General features: G+C 35.4%; 1 long non-coding RNA gene across 1 annotated transcript; it reads left to right on the top strand.

Annotated features, from left to right (window-relative positions):
• Positions 1-6291: 6291 nt before the first annotated feature.
• LOC112623703 lies at positions 6292-11698 on the top strand. The gene is made up of 3 exons (XR_003119190.1): positions 6292-6647; positions 8968-9033; positions 9355-11698. It is a non-coding gene; the product is annotated as an uncharacterized LOC112623703 (long non-coding RNA).
• Positions 11699-12528: the final 830 nt, after the last annotated feature.

Below are 12528 nucleotides of genomic sequence, written 5' to 3'. Positions count from 1 at the left end.
GGTGAGCTTTCCTTGGCTCCCTTCTACCTATCTCTTCAACCAGCTCCCACTCCAGTGCTATTGGTGTGCTTGCAAAGGCAAGAGCTAAAGAGAACAGGTTTTTTTTTTTTTTTTTTTTTTTAAATTTTAAATCACAGCTAATCTTTTCCCAAGACAAATAGTATTCAGTGTGAAAAGAAAGCTCCTGGTTAATTTATGTTGCTTAGAAAACTGAAACAGATAAAGGAATCTCCTTTAAAAATCACCACCAGACTGTAATATAATCAGGAACTGGGTAAATTCAACAATAGAAGGAAGTCAAATAGACTGACCTTTCCCAAGTTGTTTTAAAACTGACATGTGAGTGGAAGTTACTGGTGTGGTTTTGTTGCTGCTTCTTGTTTTCCTAAGGAATTTGGAATCTGAGCAGGGAAGTCGCCTGCTCTTTAAACTAGGAGTCGAACAAGAAGGAATACACTCATCCTTCTGGGGGACAAAAAAAAAAAAAAGTTATTCTAGCTGGGATGCACCTCCCCAAAAAAGATAGATAAAATCACCAACCAAGAATTTAAACAAGAAGTATTATTTATCTCTTACTATTGGCCCGTACTGTCCTAAATATTGGTAGTGATGAAGGGAACAATTGTGCAAAAGGAGTATTGAAACACATGGAGTTCATAAATGTTCTCTTTTGTCAAGAAGTTTACAGTCTAACTCAAAATTGTTGTATTTTAAGCATGTTTGGAACTATTTAATTTTTTGCATCATTGTTGCTTGTCATTCTAAAAGTTACTGCTATAATGTCTACAGAAACTGTGGTTCCTGAGTTTTCTGACATAGAACCAATATATTGTTATATGTTGCATATTATTTTGTCTTTTCATATAAATACATTAACAAATTATCAAAATGTAGTGGCTATTGCTAAGCCATCTGCTTTAATTTGGGTTTATGAAATGTGATCACTAGAACTATGCCCCAAGTTTTTAAGGGTGCTTATCCAATTTATATCTTTCAGTCAAAAAGTAATGTCTCCAAATAAAACAGCATCAGTCATTCCAATCTAGGTTGTATCTTCACCCAGAATTGTTTCATGTTTGAAATCTTCAACTTCACACCAATAATCAAATTATCTTCTATTCATCTAACTTCACTACCTTCTCTACCATTACCATCTCTGAGTCTGCATGCGTGCTGCTGAGTTTCCATTGTCGCCTGTTTCTTTTGGGTTCCTGTGCAGGACTGCGTGGTCAATGGCTTTTAACATGTCTCACATCAGTGTCCCTTCACATTCTTTCATCCTCCTCCCACACCTGTGCTGTTCATCCTCAACCCTGTGTCACTTCATGATCTGTTTCCTTTGTAACTGAGTGGGCAGAAAAAATCTCATCGCTGTGTTGATGACAGTGTGGGAAATTCATGTATTTTTTGACCTGTCTAGTCTACTTGTTCTTACTTTTTAAGTTCATGGAAATGCTGTTAACCTTTTTCATTCTCTTCAAGTTTTCCTCTTTATTCTCAAAAAATCATATTTAGGAGATAACCTTTCCTCTTCTTTCACATAAAAAATAGAGGCTGGGTGCAATGGCTCATGCCTGTAATTTTAGCACTTTGGGAGGCCAAGGCGGGTGGATCACCTGAGGTCAGGAGTTCAAGACCAGCCTGGCCCACATGGTGAAATCCCATCTCTACTAAAATTAGAAAAGTTAGCCAGGTCTGGTGGTGCACACCTGTAGTCCCAGTTACTCGGGAGGCTGAGGCAGGAGAATTGCTTGAACCCAGGAGGCAGAGGTTGTAGTGAGCTGAGATCGTACCACTGTACTCCAGCCTGGGCAACACGGCGACACTCTCTCAAAGAAAAATAAAAAAGAAAAAAAGAAAACCACTAGGTTTGACCCTTCTTAGTCTTCTTACTGCAACTTGTCAATATTTACAGGTCATCATTTCACTCTTCAAGACCTAGCTCAAAAGCCATCCCTTTGTTGTGGCCACCCTGGATCATTCTCTTCCAGTTCTGGTGTCAGTCTTTATCAGTCACATTGTGAATATAATCACTATCAAAAAGACAGATATTTTAGGAATACATTTCAAATTTCCTGCTCTCTACCAAATATCTCTTAATTTTTAGTTCAGGAAATGTAGCCTGTGATACTTGTTATAATTTTTAGAGTTTAACTTTTAAAATAAGGTAATACATTCATATTATTCAAACTTCACCAGACACAAAGATAAATTAGTGAGCATTCTTACATTCTTGGGTTTAGCTACACAGTTTCTTGTGTATTTTCTAAAGATAGTCATGTAATATGTAAGTAATTAATCTTGCGTTTTCCCCTGTACCCATACTTTTTGCATACATACATACATAGTATATTATAGTATGTATGTGTGATTATACTGTACTGATGTACACCCATTACTTAACAATAGGTACTAGAAATTATTCCAAATCAATACATAAAGTATTACTTCTTTCTATTTTATACATGCATAGTATAGATTAGAGACTGCCACAAATTCCTGGCCACTTCTCTAATTAAGAGGTAGAGTCCACTTTTCTCGCCTTGTATCTGGGCTGGCTCTGAAACTTATTTTTCTCTATAGAATGAGGTAGCAGTGATGTTGTATAATTTCTGAGATCTACAGTTTTTGAGATCTTAAGATATCTACAACTTTATGTCCTGAGAAAACTCCCTGTTGGAAGCTAGCCACCATGCTGAAAGAAGCCCAAGCCATGAAGAGAGGTCACATGGAAGAAAGCTAATGCTAAAACCCTCCAGTTCGACAGTCCATGTTGATTTCCCGTCCAACAACCAGCACCAACTAACATGCATGTGAGGGAGCCATCTTGGATATTCCAGCCGATTTAACTCTCCAGATGACCCTGTGATGACCCTAGCGGACATCACACAGAACAGAATTTCTCAACTAAGCACAGTCACCCATGGAATTGTGAGAGAAAATAAATAATCGTTATCGTTTTAAGCCACTATGTTTTGGGTGTTTTGTGACTATCAATAGATAACCAAAACACATAGTAATCCATCATGTGGGTATACGCTGTTTTATTTAACCCAACCTCTACTGATGGACATTCAGGTTGTTTCTCTTCTTTCGCTATTATAAACAATGTTGCAATTAATAATTATGTAAATATGTCACTTCTCATATGTGACTGTATCTGTGGGATGAGTTCCTAAAATTAGAATTTCTGGATATAAGAGAATATGCACTTACAGGCTTGATAGATATTACAAAATTGTTATCTGGGAGATTTCACTAACATACGCTTTCAGCAATAATATATGAAGTTACTAGTCTCCTATACCTTGACTAATACTACGTTATTAAACTTTCTGATTTTTGCTAATCTAATTGGTAGAAAATGGTATAATTTTAATCTGTATTTCCATTTTTAAAATAACATTGATCATATTTTAATATATTTAAGAGCCATTTGTATTTTTGCTAAATAGTCCATGTTCTTTGCTCAGGCTCTACTGGGATGTTGGTTTTTTAAAAAATTGATTTATAAAAACTCATTACGGAATTTAATCATTTATTTATATGAGTGGCAAACATTTTTTCTCAGTTTGTCATTTTTCTTTTGGCTTTACTTAGAGTAATTTTTACCATGCATAATTTTTTACTTCTATGTTGTCAAATTTATCAAAACTTTAACTACTCTGTTAGGAATTCTGCCTTGGATTCTTCAAACACTTTTTTTCACATTTAAATTTTATTGTATTTTTAACATTTAAATTTTCTCTGAGACATGAGTTTCCTTTTTTAGGCCATTTTCTGTTATATTTAATTATGTTTCAAATCTTGCCTATTGCTTGTGTGCTTCTCAAGGGCAGGAAATCTGTCTTTTTCATGGCTGTATCCTGAAAACCTAGCACAATGGATCATATATAAAACACTCTCAGTAAGTATTGATACCATATGAAATAAACTTTAGGCCTGCACTGGGTTCCAAAGATAAAGCCACTCTTTCTGACATCATCTGAGAGGAATTTGTTGACCACGAACAGAGAAGCTGCATTTTGAACAAGCATGTTTGAAACTCTAGAACTTAAAGCTCAGCAACATAGAAATATTTTTGAGTCTCCTTTTTCTTCAGCTATATTTACTGTCTACCATGTGTGACTTCTCTTTCTTCTGATGCTAATTAATTAATATCCCACATGCCAAACCCTTATTTACCACCCGCACATGCAGACCTCTGTTAGAAGTCCGGAATGTTGATGGTTGGGTAGGTATTTTAACCTAGCTTAACCTCTATCACAATAATTAATTTTAATTGCTTTTCACTTTGGTTACATGACCCCCCAACTCCATGGAAATGATATAACCTTGTAAAAAATAAAAAATAATAATAAAAACCTTGATATGAGCTTCTTAAAAAAACAGACGTGAGATTTGACTTGAGCATTCAGTAACCAAAGGTATAAGATATTCAAAACAAAGGAAATGTGGTGCTTTCACTGCTTGTTTTTAGTGCTGCCACTGCTCTCCCAAGGAATGTCGCTGCCTTAAACTCTGTTCCATGGCAGATACTTCCTGCCCCTATACATCACCTTCAGATGTACTAAATGATCAAAATCTTTACCATCTGGCCACTCCTCTAGCTCTAGTATTCCAAATGATTTACATTTTTAATGGTTCTTTGTGATCTCTCCGATATAGAAATACATGTATGCAGGCATATGTACACTCAAAAAGAGTCTGTCTTCCTTCTTTGCATTCCTGTGTGCTTTAGCCAGAAGAGATGCTTTAGGATGGTGGTACAGTGAGAAGTTTATGAAACAAGGGCCACTGGGTCACTGAGATGACTATTTGTGGTTAAGCAGAATCCAAAAGGATGATATGGGGTGTCTCTTTCTTTACAAGTAGTAGCCACTGCCATTGAACAAATATTTAAATAATACGAACAATTGTTAATAATTATTTAGCTTCTCTTAAATAAGTCACGTACCCCCTTTTCATGTATAAAAACTGTACTTATACTTTGTGTTTCCCTTGTGCTTCTCAAAAGATCACAATAAAAACATTCTCTTGAAAAGTTTACTTAATTTCACTGACTTAGAAAAAAAAATTTACTGCATTTTATGCTAGATTCACACATTTCACATGGTGGTTGAACATATAAGGAAAGATATATTTTTACTGTGGCTTGATGACATTTCTTCAATATGCTATCCTCACAGCAGATTATATTTATTCAGAAAATTTGAAGTCATCTATTTGAAATGACCTCTAGTAGTTTGTTAAAATATAAGATATCCATTTACAGACTTTTAAAAGATGGAATTTTTATAAAGGTACAATTTGTTTGTTTGTTTTTAAGACGGAGTCTCGTTCTGTCGCCAGGCTGGAGTGCAATGGCACGATCTCGGCTCACTGCAATCTCCACCTCCTGGGTTCAAACGATTCTCCTGCTTCAGCCTTCTGAGTAGCTCAGATTACAGGTGGGCGCCACCACACACAGCTAATTTTTGTAGAGACGATGGGAGTTCACCGTGTTGGCCAGGATGGTCTTGATCTCCTCACCTAGTGATCCACCCGCCTCAGCCTCCCAAAGTGTTGGGATTACAGGCATGAGCCACCGTGCCCGGCCAAAGGTACAGTTATTATATGTCAATTATACAATAGATTCCCAATAGGGTAAGATCCTAGGGGAATAACATCACTAGAATCTGATGTGTCAATCTCAAATAGTTTTTTACTGAATTGATTACATCTCAATAATGTTTTGGAATCTTGATAAAAACTTTCATGGCTAAAGTATACCATTAACGTGACAATATTCTATAATAAATAAACAATGATATTTACCATATTACCTTTACCATGTGTATTTGTATCCAAAACACACTAATTTATACCATATCAGGGCATAGCAACTCCAGCTTGTTTGAAGAACATTACTTGATAAACAGCAATGAAGGCAGAAGAGTTGATGGAAATTCTGGTATTACTACCACCTCCTTCCCCTACTACTGCCCTTGTAAAACTCATAATATACTTTCTTCATGTGACCAGACTGAACTCTTCTTTCACTCAGGAATATAGAGTATCCAACATGTATTGTGGTGCTTTAAAAACAGTCAAAATTCTTTGACATCATCTCAAGAGGTGGTGTCAATGTCCTTCTTTCCCAGAATCTGGGTGGGCTCAGTGACTGCTTTGACCAATAAAGCATAGTGGAAGTGAAGCTGTGCCAGTGTCTCGGGCTCAGGCTGTAAGAGATTGGCAGCTTTCACTTCCGTCTCTTGGAAGTCTCTTGAAACTTTGGACGTGGGGGAAGCCAGCTGCGGAGTGAGAAGTCTGACTATCCTGAGATTGCTGTGAGTATAGAGAATTCCTGCTAGGTCTCCTGTGTTTCAGCCATCCCAGCCCAGGCACCACAACACATTATCAAAGGACTGTCTTGGACCTTCTCATCCCAGCAAATATCCAATGGAGAAGAATGAAGACCCCAGACATATGATCCCACTCTAGCCATCCCAGGAGCCCCCAGCTATCCAAACAACTACAGCTGTGGCCACAAACATTGTGTATCAGGGACAAACTCTCTCTGCTTATGGCTACTCTAATCCTTGACCTACAGAATCATGAACTTTGTGGGTCCAGTCATGATCTTGATTTTGGCAATGGCTTCCCAGGTATGTGTATGCTTATCAAACTGTGCACTTTAAAATGTGCAGTTTATTATATGTAAATTATATACAAAGCTGTTCAAAAATTTTTAAAAAATTATTTTTTTATACCACTGAGTTTTCAGATGGTTTGTAATATGACAATAGATAACCTGAACATGCACTTACTATGTTTTAATGTTTATTTCTTCCTGATATTTATTAAAATAAAAATATTATTAAAATACAAACTTGGCATATAAAACTTTACTAGGTACATTAAGAACTTTTTTTACAATATTCAATTTGTTTTTACTAAATGTCTATAATCTAAACTATAGGTTATATAGTCTAGATTCTAATCTATAGATTATATAGTCTAGATTATAATGTATAGATACATAATAAGTTATATTACTAGATATAATATGTCAAATTAAATGAATTGGCTTTAAAAAAATCACATTATGGATTACTACTGATAATATTAGTATTAGTATTGTTTTTTACTCAAGTGAATTTCCTACCAGAACAGATTCAAGTCCTGTGTACATTCACTCTTAAGTTTCTAGATCCAAGTCCATTCCCTAGAACATATTAGGTATTCAATAAGTGTTTGGTAAAAAAATAAATGAAATATGGAATAGAATTGAAACCTTTTCTTTTGTTTTAATATCTTTATCTAGTATATCTTAAATGTATTGCAAATGATTTCAGGACACCAGTATCTACCTGAGCTAGATTGCTTTCAAGTTTTAGTTTAATATTCAACCAAAAATGCACATTATAAAACAATGTACCTTATATTACAAAAAGTTTGCATGTGACAGAGCCAGATCCCTTTGAGTCCAGCACCTGAGTGTCTAATCACTAATTCATTCTCGTGACCCCATCAGGAAATAACAGGACCACAAGTCTAACTGACAGGAATGAGACCTACAGAAGAACAAAAAAGGAATAAGTTACTAATGTTTATTCTGTCCATTTTCTTCTTTATTGTAGGTCAGATGTACGTGATGGTTACCATTATAACTACATTCTATGAAAGATTAATCAGTGGGAAAAAAACAAATTAAAGACACACAAAAAACTTTAGAGAATCAACTTCTGGTCAAAAAAGTCCTCCTTTAGCCAACTCTAAACCTCATTCAACCATTATTCTCTATACTCTTAGAAAGCATTCAGAAGATATAATATTTTTTAAGGACTTCAAACAGCAAATGGCAGAATTGACAAAAATTGAAAATAGAGGAAAATTTTGTTTTGTTTAAAGAATTCTAATTTTACTAATGGGAAGCATGCATTCATGTTTATGCCTAATTGATCTATATATGCTATATATATATTTCTTGTAAATGTACTTTTGCTAATGAAATAGGAATTCAGGACAATAAGAAGGTCGAGAAGAAGCATGCTTTATAAATAATTGGTTTCAATGATCGTATTCTTGATCTAAACAATAAAAAATCAAAACTCTGCATTTTCTTAATAAATATGTTTTTCTCTGTGTTCAAGAAGTTATGGTAGAAATGCTTCACAGAAAATATTTTTCAAGTCAGGCATGGTGGCTCAGGCCTGTAATCCCAGCACTTTGGGAGACTGAGGCGGGCAGATCACTTAAGGTCAGGGGTTCAAGACCTGCTTGCCAACATAGTGAAAACTTGTCTAGACTAAAAAAAAAAAAAAAGAAAAAGAAAAAAAAAAAATTAGCCCGGCATGGTGGTGCACACCTGTAATCCCAGCTACTTGGGAGCTGAGGCACGAGAATTGCTTGAACCCAGTTGCTTGAATTAAAAAAAAAAAATTTTTTTTTTAGAGTTTGTATTGGGCTGAGATGGCACCACTGCACTACAGCCTGAGTGACAGAGCAAGCAAGATTCTGTCTCAAGGGGGAAAAAAATGTTCATATGATGATACTACAGCTAGAATGCTAGAATTCTTTTTCACTGATTTTTATATTAAGTCCTTTTCTGTTTACTAAGCATTACTAAGCATGAAAAAAATCTTTGTGCTGTGGTAAGAATGTTGAAAAATGTATAATTTCTCAGGAGATATGAATCACAACTTTCACTATAGTTTGGAAAATAACTTAGTATCGGTATCTTTTTGTTTGTTTTAAATAAACTCATCACTGGAGTTCTAATAAATTTTGCTTCTAGACCATGTGAAAATTTTAAATTAGAAGCTATGCAGCAACTAATTTTTAAATTAACATAAAAATTCTCATTTTAAATGTTCTGAAAACTTTTAAACATATGCAGTTGCTATAATTTAATACATTCCTCTGTCTTTTACTGTCATTTAATACATTTCTCTTGTTTTCTGTATCTCTTGTATTTCCTGGCAGTAACTCATGCTTTCAAAACATCAGGAAGCAAATGAGAAAAGGAAAAGAAGACATTCATTGTATATTGTAAGCCAAATAATGAACTAGCTAGATAGTGTCTCAGACTGGAGGAAAATGACATTGTTAACATAATTGTTTTTCCAGTTAATAATTAGTGTTGTATAATCTGACCTTAACCTATAGGCGTCTTTTTCATTATAATCTCACCAGAAGTCCTTAATTCTATTCAAATGTTATCTATTTTAGATTACCTATTGCCTCATCCAATGCTTCCCGGTTTCTCAAATACACTAAAACAAGTAGCTCTGGTTGGTGTTTATTTGGAAAGAAATGTTACCCCATGAGTCACAAATCCAACATCCCCAAAAGTTCTTTTTTTATATAAAGCTGTCAAGTAATCCTGCCAAAGGACACTCTGGGCTCCAGAGTGAGTATAATTTTTCCTTAAAAATTGCCAATTTCTTGACCTATATTCTATGATAAAAGTTTTAATATTTTATATTAAATTGGTCAATAATATGCCTATTGACCAACATGTTCTATTTAGTGTACTGCTTCACCAAGCGCCAATATATATGTCTCCAGTGACTGCTGCTGACTGAGTCTCCTCATGTTAGTAAATTTCTAAACATTTTTCTTAGTACATGGAGTAATGTGTTATGTTGATAAATGTCTCATGACACTTAAATGTAGCTACATTGCAGTAATTCGAAGGTAAGAAAAAGTTACCATGACTCCCATTTCTTTGAAATTGTGTACAATGAAAGGCTTCTCAGCATGATACCCCAACTAAAATTTAGGGGTGTGACAGCACTTACAAGTAAATCCATTTTGTTTGAGTAAATATGGAGTTTCATTTACCTTCTAGCAAATTCCCAAGTAGCATCTCCATAAATTTAAACTGATTTTACTTATTGAGTTCTATTATTAACTTTAAAAGACAATCTACTTTGGGTCATTTTGAGCATCACATATTGCTTACATAAAATAAGTTTAAATCTGAGTCCATAATGATACTAAGCAAACAAATACAGGCATTTGTCGCTGTATGGAGTCTGTTTTCATGCTGTTGATAAAGACATACCCAAGACTGGGCAATCTACAAAAGAAAGGTTTAATTGGACTTATAGTTCCATGTGGCTGGGGAAGCCTCACAGTCATGGTGGAAGGCGAAAGGCACATCTCACATGATAGCAGACAAGAGAAAAGAGCTTGTGCAGGGGAACTCCTTTTGTAAAACCATCAGATCTCATGAGACTTATCCACTATCATGAGAACAGCATGGGAAAGACCTTCCCCTATGATTCAATTACCTCCCACCAGTCCCTCACATAATACATGGGAATTGGGTGGGGACACAGCCAAACCATATCAGTCACCTTTGAAGAATACTAGAGAATGTATAATTATTCTGAAAATTAGTAAATAAAGGGAAAGAAGCAAACATTTTTTCTGTCTTTTCATAAAAAAAAAAAAAGTACTTTGAACAACCAAATGGGTGATAATGAAAGTTTGTCTTTATAAAAGTAACTGAAGAGCCCAGGCGTGGTGGCTCATGCCTGTAATCCCAGCACTTTGGGAGGCTGAGGTGGGCAGATCACTTGAGCCCAGAAGTTTGAGACCAGCCTGTGCAACATACCTAGACCCTGTCTTTAAAAAGAAAGAAAACATTTAAAACAGTAACTGAGCATCAGCTATTGTGGGCACACTGCCTATAGGTAGCCCTGCTCCACAAGAAGCAGTTAAAAAAAAAAAAGTAACTGAGCAGATAAATGAGAAAGGAATGATAATTACAATAACAAGATGTGGCGATCCTGATTTAATTAATGAATCTAAGCAAAAAGCAATGGATTTGAATAGAATACAGAAAAGAAACAACTAAACATTACATGCTTCCTTGTAGAAATATACACCATTAGCTATGATTTCACCTTTTGAAACTGAATCTGATCAAGCCGCTAGATCTATTCATCAATTTACAGAAAACACAAGGGACAAAGAAAAGACAAAGGAACGTACTAAACTACAGCATGAGGTACAATCAGCAAAATTCATACCATGGAAACTATAGAACAAATAATTTAGTTCTTTGCAGAAACAAATTGCAAGGGAAAAATAAAGACATGCATGAAAACTCTTCAGAGATATGCTTACCAGATGCAATTCATGGATGTGTATTAGCGTTCTCTAGAGAAACAGAACCAAGAGGATATATATAGGTATATAAGAGGCAATTTATCATGGGAGCCAGCTCACATGATTATGGAGAGTGAAAAGTTCCACAACATCCCATCTGCAAGCTGTAGAAGCCAATGTTGTAATTCAGTCTGAGTCTGAAGGCCAGAGAAACTGGGGGCATTAGTGTAGTCTTGGAGTCGGAAGGCTCAAGAACTTGTTGCTCTGATTTCCAAAGGCAGGAGAAGATGGATGTCCCAGTGTCAAGAGGGACAGAATTTGCCCTTCTTTTCCTTTTCTTCTATTGGGACCCTTAACAGATTGGATGATGCCTGTCCATATTGATGAGAGTGGTTCTTCTCTACTCAGTTTACTGCTTCAAATGCTAGTCTCTTCTGAAAATTCTCTCACAGACCCACCCAGAAATGTTTTACTAACTATCTGGCTATCCCTTAACCCAGTCAAGTTGACACATAAAATTAACCATCACAGAATGTTATTTGGATTCAGATTTAAATCAACAAAGTGTGAAAACGTAGTAAGATTATTGGAGAAATTTGTGCATTGACTGGATATTTAGTGACAAGGAATTTTTCATGTTTGCAGGTGTGCTAATGGTATTGTGGGTTTTGTTGAGTCTATATATTCTAAAAATACTTCCTAAAATAGTTACAGAAGAAAACATGTATAATCTGAAATTTGCTTCCAAATTATCCAAGAGTGTGGGGTTGGGGAGTGAGTGGAGGTATAGACAAGTCAATCTTGGCCATGGGTTCATGTCCAAATTTCTTATTCTTATAAGGACACCAATCAGATTAGATCATGGCCCACTCTAATGGCCTGATTTTAACTTAATCACCTTTAAAGTTGTCTTTCCAAATACAGTCACATTCTGAGATACTGGGGGTTAAGGTATTAGTGGGAATTTGTGGGGACATAATTCAGTTCATAACAAGTCCATTCAGAATCTTGCTGTATTTATTTGTAATATCAATGCCATATAAACTGCTTAAAATGGTTACCTTCAATATTGGCTCAAAAGCTGAACTGTGTAAGCTGCTGGCATTAATCACCATGCTATACTTTGCAAGGCCCATAGCCCAACAATCCTAACCACTCCTTCACTTTCAGACTAATTCTATAGATCTATTTTCTCCAATATGGCAGTCACACATCAAGTAGTACACGCTTGAAATGTGGCTGATCCAAACTGGGATGTGTTGTAAGTATACATTACACTGAATTTCAAAGACTTAGCAAGAAAAAAGAAAGTAAAATATCTCACTACTAGTTTTTGTATTGATTACATGTTGAAATGATAGTTTGGATATACTAAATAGGTTATTAATTTCAGCTGCTCCTTCTTACTTAAAAAATATGGCTAGT

The sequence above is a fragment of the Theropithecus gelada genome, chromosome 4 (genome assembly GCF_003255815.1).
Source record: "Theropithecus gelada isolate Dixy chromosome 4, Tgel_1.0, whole genome shotgun sequence".
Classification (NCBI taxonomy): Eukaryota; Metazoa; Chordata; class Mammalia; order Primates; family Cercopithecidae; genus Theropithecus; species Theropithecus gelada.
This window is presented reverse-complemented; position numbering and strand designations above follow the sequence as displayed.